The sequence below is a fragment of the Myxocyprinus asiaticus genome, chromosome 7 (assembly GCF_019703515.2).
Source record: "Myxocyprinus asiaticus isolate MX2 ecotype Aquarium Trade chromosome 7, UBuf_Myxa_2, whole genome shotgun sequence".
NCBI lineage: Eukaryota > Metazoa > Chordata > Actinopteri > Cypriniformes > Catostomidae > Myxocyprinus > Myxocyprinus asiaticus.
Genome location: NC_059350.1, coordinates 43,367,121 through 43,374,967, shown reverse-complemented (window position 1 = coordinate 43,374,967; position 7,847 = coordinate 43,367,121). Strand labels below are relative to the sequence as shown.

At 38.2% G+C, this 7,847-nt stretch overlaps 1 long non-coding RNA gene across 1 annotated transcript; it reads right to left on the bottom strand.

Moving 5' to 3' along the window:
- Nucleotides 1-606: 606 nt before the first annotated feature.
- Nucleotides 607-2,354, bottom strand: LOC127443671 (uncharacterized). The gene is made up of 3 exons (XR_007897687.1): nucleotides 2,271-2,354; nucleotides 2,014-2,125; nucleotides 607-760 (listed from the first exon to the last, which is right to left on the bottom strand). It is a non-coding gene; the product is annotated as an uncharacterized LOC127443671 (long non-coding RNA).
- Nucleotides 2,355-7,847: the final 5,493 nt, after the last annotated feature.

Here is a 7,847-nt window from a genome sequence, read left to right as displayed (position 1 = left end):
ATAAGGGCAAAACGTAAATACGCTTGGACAAAAACAGACAGGGAATGATGATAACATGGCCCTCGTCAGACAAAACCTCAACCTGGTAAGGTGACAGGACCGTGACATCACCGGTGGGCTCACGGCAGCAACTCGTGCACTGCGATAACCCACCACCGTCCACCCACACAAAGCACGTACATGAAACACAAGACAGACAGGGGACAATGATGTCATGGTCCTCGTCAGACAAAACCCAACCTGACAGGTTGATATGACCATGATATCACCGAAGAGTGCATGATGTTAACACGTGCATGGCGGTCCCAAACAACTGGACCTGTGTGCTCACACTAAGGGGGTACACAAAACACTGAGGCAGGCCAATACTGGCACGGTCCTGTCAGGCCGAACCCCAACCTGACAGGGTGACACATTCTAAACAAATTAAAGGGATCAAACAACAGATAAAAAACAATACATTTGTATTATCACAGTAGTTATTTTATTGCCCTACCCTAATAGCTGCATTTGTTTCTCTGTGTGTGTGTGTGTGCGTGTGTGTGTGCGTGTGTGTGTGTGTGTGTGGGAGAGAGAGAGAGAGACAGAGAGAGAGAGAGAGTCTAGTCAGTATTGTCCTAAACAAGCCCTTCTTTTCTCCTCAACCGCTTCCTCCTTCCTCAGTCTCTTTCAGGGTCAAACTGAAGCCATCTCTGTACATTAACTTCAGTCTCCTGGTCGGTGATGTTGCATGTCAGGCTATTTTTCTTCCTCACAGCAGCTAAGGACACAAAATTAATAAATAAATATATACAAATCATTCAAACACAGGCGTTACTAGATACTATTTAGGGGTGCTTCAGCAGGGTCAAGTGCAGGACGAGCAAAGATCAGGAACTGCTGACTGACTGAACGAGGGAAGACGGCATGTCATACTTTTAGTTCGGCAATCTTGTTTAGCAAGAGAAAGGGGCTGGATAAATTATGAGTAAAAGTAACTTATGACATTACAAAGACATCTGGATGTAATTGAAACTTATAATCATTGTTGGGCAAATATTTTTGTCTTTTTTGTATAGCTTGACAGTCATGCACAGCAGTTCACAAAATGAAAGATATGCTTGTGATTCGTGGGGAAAACTCTTAATGCTTAAACACTGCTAAATTCTCTTGGTAGATTTGTTGACACGCAAATATTAATAAAGTATAATTACACTTTTTCGGTCATGAACAACTTCAATGGTTTAAATGCATAGTTGGTTAGAAAATTGAAAATTCTCACATAATTTTGTTATGTTTTTAAAAGGTTTTTATGGTTTTTGGAAGAATATTTAATCTCTGTAGGTCCATACAATGCAAGTGGATGGTGACCTGATCTCAGAAGGTACAAAAAGTACATAAAAGCAGCATAAAAGTAATCCATATGACTCCAGTGGGTAAATCCATGTCTTCAGAAGCGATATGATAGGTGTGGGTGAGAAACAGATCAATATTTAAGTCTTTTTTTTTATTTTTTATTTTTTATTTTTTTATACAATAAATCTCCACCTTTGACCAGCCCCGACCTGTATGTGGCTGAATGTGTGGAAGTCACTTCCACACCAGAATGTGAAAGTGAAAGTGTATATATATTGATCTGTTGCTCACCCACACATATCATGTAGCTCCTGAAGAACTTTAAGGTTCTCATCACCATTCACTTGCATTGTATGGACCTACAGAAAGACATACACATTTGGGATGGCATGAGGGTGAGTAAATGATGAGGGAATTTTGATTTTTGGGTAACCATTCTTTTGAAGACTCATTTTTTACAAAAACAGTCACTTAATGAATCAGTGAATCAATCTTTTTTGTGAACAAATTCAAAAGAATAGAGTCATGAGTTAATGACAGACAAATCGACATTATCTGAATTTAATTCACTGTAATAAATAAATGTGACTGGAGAGGTATGCAGAAAGACAGATCAAAGCATATCAGAACATTTTACATGTTCAATAAATAATTAATTGCAAATTAACAAATTCTTACGTTTTCCTTGGTTTTGCCAAGACGTTCTTCTCAGTGGTGACAGCCCCTTGAGAGTTAGGAAGAGATGAGTGAAAAATCTGCTATCCACTAGGCAGTTCTTTTGGTCCACACACTAAACGAGAGAGAAAGACAGAGAGAGAGAGAGAGAGAGAGAGAGAGAGAGAGAGAGAGAGAGAGAGAGAGAGAGAGAGAGAGCAATCTAATTGACAGTTTATAAACTGATTATAGAAAAACAAATTATAGCAACTGAAACTTACGCTTTGCTTAGCTTTGGTCACCTTGGATGTCAGGAACCAATGTGTGTAAGATCTTCGTTGCACTTGCACTAGACAAGATTTCTGGTCTGTACAGAAAGAGGGTGAGAGGCAAATATAACAGACATTTCATAAATTTCATAAAAATAAATAAATTAATTAATAAAAAATAAAAAACAAATAATAAATGCAACTGAAACTTACATTTTCTTTGGCTTCATTTTTGCCAAGACATGTTCAGGGTGAACAAATACCCTTGGGATTCAGGAACAAATGAGTAAAAGATGTTTAGTGCACTAGGCAGTTCTTGTGATCTGAATACAGGGAGGGAGGGAGAGAGGGAGGGAGAGAGAGAGAGAGAGAGAGAGAGAGAGAGAGAGAGAGAGAGAGAAGCAAATATATTATCAATGTTTTTATATTGTTTACAGAAAATTTAACCCAGAAAAGCTACAGAAACTTACATTTTACTTTGATTAGCTTTTGAGAAGTAATTTTTGACTTCATCTTCCCAGGAAAAAGGGTGTTCTTCGGTCTAATGAAGCACTTTATTAAATTTTGGTTGGATATCATACATTTTCTTCTTTGTTTGATTTCTATTGGAGAATCCTCTGCCCCAGGGTCTGTGTGTTCAACATCTTCTGGTAGCTTTAACCTTGCTTCATTGTAATTGTCTACAAAAAAAAAAAAAAAAAAATAATAATAATAATTAAAAAAAAAGAACTGACCCCATGCAGTCCATTGTTTTGCACAGGCAACATTTCAGATTCATCAACTTGACAGAACTCTGACATAACATGTGAAATTATACAGTATGTCTTCATGATATGTCAAGGTAAAATATTGTTCTTCATGTGTGGGACATGACATGTTTACTAATGAATACACAGAGATATCGCTTGATTCGCTCAACATAAACAGAATCTAAAAGACTGCACTCACCTGATGTGAATATTCTAGCGCAGTGTGGGGTCCATCCTTCTCCAGGTTCTTCGTTATTTTTTATTGCCTTGACAACATCTATTTTGTTTGGTGGACACATACATTAATTTGTAAATTACATCAAACTTTGTTTAATGCTTGTCATCTCATGTTCCTCCTGTCATTAGAAGTCCAATTATTCTCCATACCTAAGTCACTTTGTCTCAATTTCAGTTCCACTGAGCCCCCTGCGGGGAAGGAAAATAAAAGATATACAGACAAAATCACTAAAATGTTTTGTTTTAAGACACTAATCATTATGAATCATCATTCTAATCACAAGATTGGCTGGTGTAGTACATAGATGCATATTAAAACATATATACATTTCTGCACTTGTTATTTTTAAATCATGCTGCATTATCAGAACCAGCTATAAATGTGATGAGCAACTGAACAAAAAAAGTACTGTAAATTAGAACAGATTATATCACTGGAGATGTGAGATAAAGTTACTTATGGTCAGTGTTGGGTACAACAGACTACATCTGAATAATTCAACATACTGCTGTTTTATTATGATTACATATTGATTACATTACATATCAGGCACCACAATAAATTAGTAGCTAATTAATTTGTTTGGTAGGCCTTGTGATAGCATTAAAACACTGAAACTGGTCTTGTTCCTCATTTAATTAGACTACAGAAATAACAACTTACAAGAAGACACAAGGATAATATCACTGTGCAATGCAGCGTTAGCACTGAAACACTGCTTACCTTGCAGCACTCATGGACAAAAAAAGAGGGACACATGCCTGTGTGGTTTTGATTCGCATTCTGCGGGAATACACTGCGCAACAGCAGTTTAAATTGGAACACCCAATGGCCAACGGTCCGGATATAGAAAAAAAGTCCCGCCTTAAAAGTAAAAAGATCCAATCACATTTTAAATTCAGACATCGCCTGTCACTCATCTCGTGTACACGCATGCACTTTAGCTGAACCAGTCAGAACTTTTGTTGTTTTTTACATTATCTGAGTCAGATATTACTGCTGAATTTTAATTTGTTCTTTGAATGTAATGACCTATTTCTAATAAAAATAAAATATTTTCAATATTTAACAAATGTGATGGAAAAAATAAATATATACAAACATGGGTCATGCAGGTGGCTTATGAAAGACTTAAAACAATTAACTGTCTTGATTATTTGATTATCAATTATTCAAAGTACTTTTATATAAATAAATAAATAAAAATCTAAGAATAAGAATTAAATCTAGGGGTCCATTTAAAAAAAAAAAAAAATAAATCTATGTAACTTTTCAAATGTGGCCCATGATCACAGGCCGCCTGACCTGGGCCACATGATCACAAGCCTGATCTGGGCCACACTCCTCCCACCAGCAATCGGCCCCCATGTTGTTTGCCATCATGTATGCAGTGCTGTCATTGCCACACATGGCCTATCTTTGGCTGACAGGACGCATGCCGTTGCCGGCATGAGGCAATCAGTGCCAACTTGAGGCCACATTCGGGCCAAGATCATCTGCTATGTGGGTCTTCTCTCTCTCCGAGGAATGGTGAGTGAATGTAATTAGCCGTGTCAGTCATATTTTCCCATTAGATTATGGCACGTTCGCTTGATTTGAGCAGCGCGTCTACTATGGCATATATTTAAATGTGAGATCTTCAAATTATATTACTGACAGTTTGCTGAATTTTCATATCAGCTTTAATTTTGAAGGCCTATAAATTTGCAACCGTTATAACCCCCAACACTAATTCACAAAACATACACACTCCTGTTTTATTACAGAAACGGCTTTCCATCCTAATTTACATCAAGCAAAGAAAAACTGACAGGCAGAAAAGTAAAGGAAAAAAAATACAGCAGGTAGTTAAAACTGATGAAAGATAAACAACCTGCCAGACACTTGAGTAGAAAGAAGCACTTTACACACACATGCTAATTTACATTACATTCAGAACACAAGCTTCAAGTTGATTTATTTAACATTTGTACTTTAATAAACCATCCTTGTTCATCATCCTGACCGAAACAGAGAGGAGAATCCCCTCTCAAGTCATCTTTTTTTTTCTGTCACTCACTCGAACCATTTTTTGCACAAACTCAAGAGTTATTTACAAGCACTTTCTCACAGAACAGCTGTCAAGACATCCAGTCTATCAGATCTAAAGTTCAAGTTCTACATTTCACTCCAATCAAACACGATTTGGATAATTTCTCTCTCCGTCTCTCCCTGTGTCCTTGGTAATCAGGATCTTGCTTCACGAGAGAGTGTTGGTTTGTTTGTATGCTTGTATTCTCTCTTTCGCAGGCTGCAGGTTGTGTGCCATTGCATGGCCGCGGTTGATATTTATCTCACAAAGCATTTGGCAATTTTGGGTTCACCAAGCATTCACACTGGTGCCTGGAGGAAGAAATGGAACTCAATCTACACCACCATACAGAACCCCACTTGCACCGTTTCTCCTGGACTCGAGCAAACTGAACTTGATTATGACTGTAACCAACATGTCAACAGCATATGCAGAGGTAGCTCAAAGGCAGTTCCACAAGAGAACAAAGAGAGGTTCTATGAATAATTAAACACTAGACTAACACAATATATCCAGTCCCACCCACTTGAATCTCTGACTGGCTACCAGCTAAACAGGCTTCAAAGAACTTCCTTTCTGTTTCTCTGCTGTACTGAGGGTTTAGATGTTAGGGTTTTGGTGTAGACTGACGAGATGTGGAGTTTGGGGTGAATCTATTGCAGTCTGCTGAATGAGTTTTCCGTTCGTATCCTTTCTGTTCCCCATTGACTCCATCGTTTCCTCTATCTCTTCCTTTTTTAGTGGTGCTTGTTCATACTTAGAGTTAGAATAAAAAAAATAAAAATTAATTTAAAAAACCTAACCCTATGTATTAAACCCTAAGAGACATTTCCCACAATGTTTGCGCAATGGACACCTTAAATCATGCTGCTTGTTGAAGAATTTGTTGTGCTGTTACTTTAAATGTGATCGGAGAATTTTCAATGGGTGTAGGATACAACAGACAAAAAATGGAGAGGGACCAAAGGCATACCTAGGGACCAATAGATCAAAGAGACTTGGAGGTGGACTCTTTTGACTTGGGTCATTACGCAACAAACTAACAACCACTCAGAACTACTGCATAGCAATGCCCTGGAAACTGTTCGCAGCATGCTGTGATTGTGACTTTTGCCCAGGTGCACCATTCACATCTGAAAATGTAAAATTGTACTTCAAGCTATTCCACCATCATGATCACATGGAAGACAGCATGTTGTTTCCGATAGTCACAGTGCCCTAGAATCAGCCACATTATGCAAACTCACTGACAAGCGCCGTCTCCTATTAGATATTTTTGCATCGGCTCCAGTGTGTTTACTTTCACTTGTGGTGTGACCAGGGTTAGGATCCCTCAGTAAAACCAAGAAGTAATTGCGTTTGTATAATCAGTGACAAGCATGATTCAGAGGTTGCATTTTTCCCTCTATTTTATTTTACTGATGGTAAGGTTTAGATTTGGGGTTTTATAAAATATGCATTCCTCTTCAATGTTTTAAGACTTTACAGATGAAAATAATTCACTGCACAACTCGCTTTTGGCGCCCCTCCGTGGACAATCCACCCGAGAAAATAGAGCTCACACATGCCCATATGCCCATCAACACTTACCGCTTTGGCCACTGTGGGCAGTGTTTTGAATTTCGGTAAGCACAGACCAATTTTAGCTAAAGAAAATTAGAATCAGACTGATCTCAAAGTGAAAATGAAACCGTATCTATATTCACTATATTTCCCTCTTTGCAGATTTAAAAAAAGTGTTTATTCTTGGTTTTATATTTTTATTCAGTGAATGTAAATTCACAGAACCTGTATACCAATTAATTAACAATACAAATTACTTACCTTTTTTCATGTTACTCTCATTTATTTTACCCATTCTCTATTTTTTTTTCTCATTTCTTAAACTTTAAACTTCCCCTTTTCATGCAATACATTATTTTGTTTATTACACTCTTTGCCTATTATCTCTTTCTTATTTTATGTATTTATTTTGCTGCTTAAATGGAACAGAGAGGCCCATGATCTTAACATCTGTGAGATTGTGATTTTGTATCTCCTGGCCTAGGCTGCAAATTTTTATGCCCTTCCCTCGCTAACTTCCTTTTGTCTCATGTACTCGGAAGTACATCATTGCTTACGTTGCGCAACTTCCCACTACTGGTGGAACATTTGCAATGGCAGTGTGTAACAGTATAAGGATGGGCAAGGAGGAGGCGGGAACTAGCTGAACAGTAAACATAAATTTAATGGTAAATTTAAAACCAACATAAACGAATGTGCAGCATGGCCACGTGCGTCTCTCTCTCAAACCGCCGCCTCCGGCCACCCCTTTATTTCGCTCTCCCGCTGATCAGCTGATTCAGCGCCAGCCGTGCTCCATCACGGCCTGGACCCGCCCTCCTCCTCATCACACAGTATTTCCCCTAGGATTTTTTTCAGCAGCAGCAAGGCCTGCAAGGCCGGACACATATTTACGCACGTCGGTGGAGTAATAGCTTAAAATGACCTTAGAATCATTATAGATGGGTTATTCATGTTCGCCTTGTCAT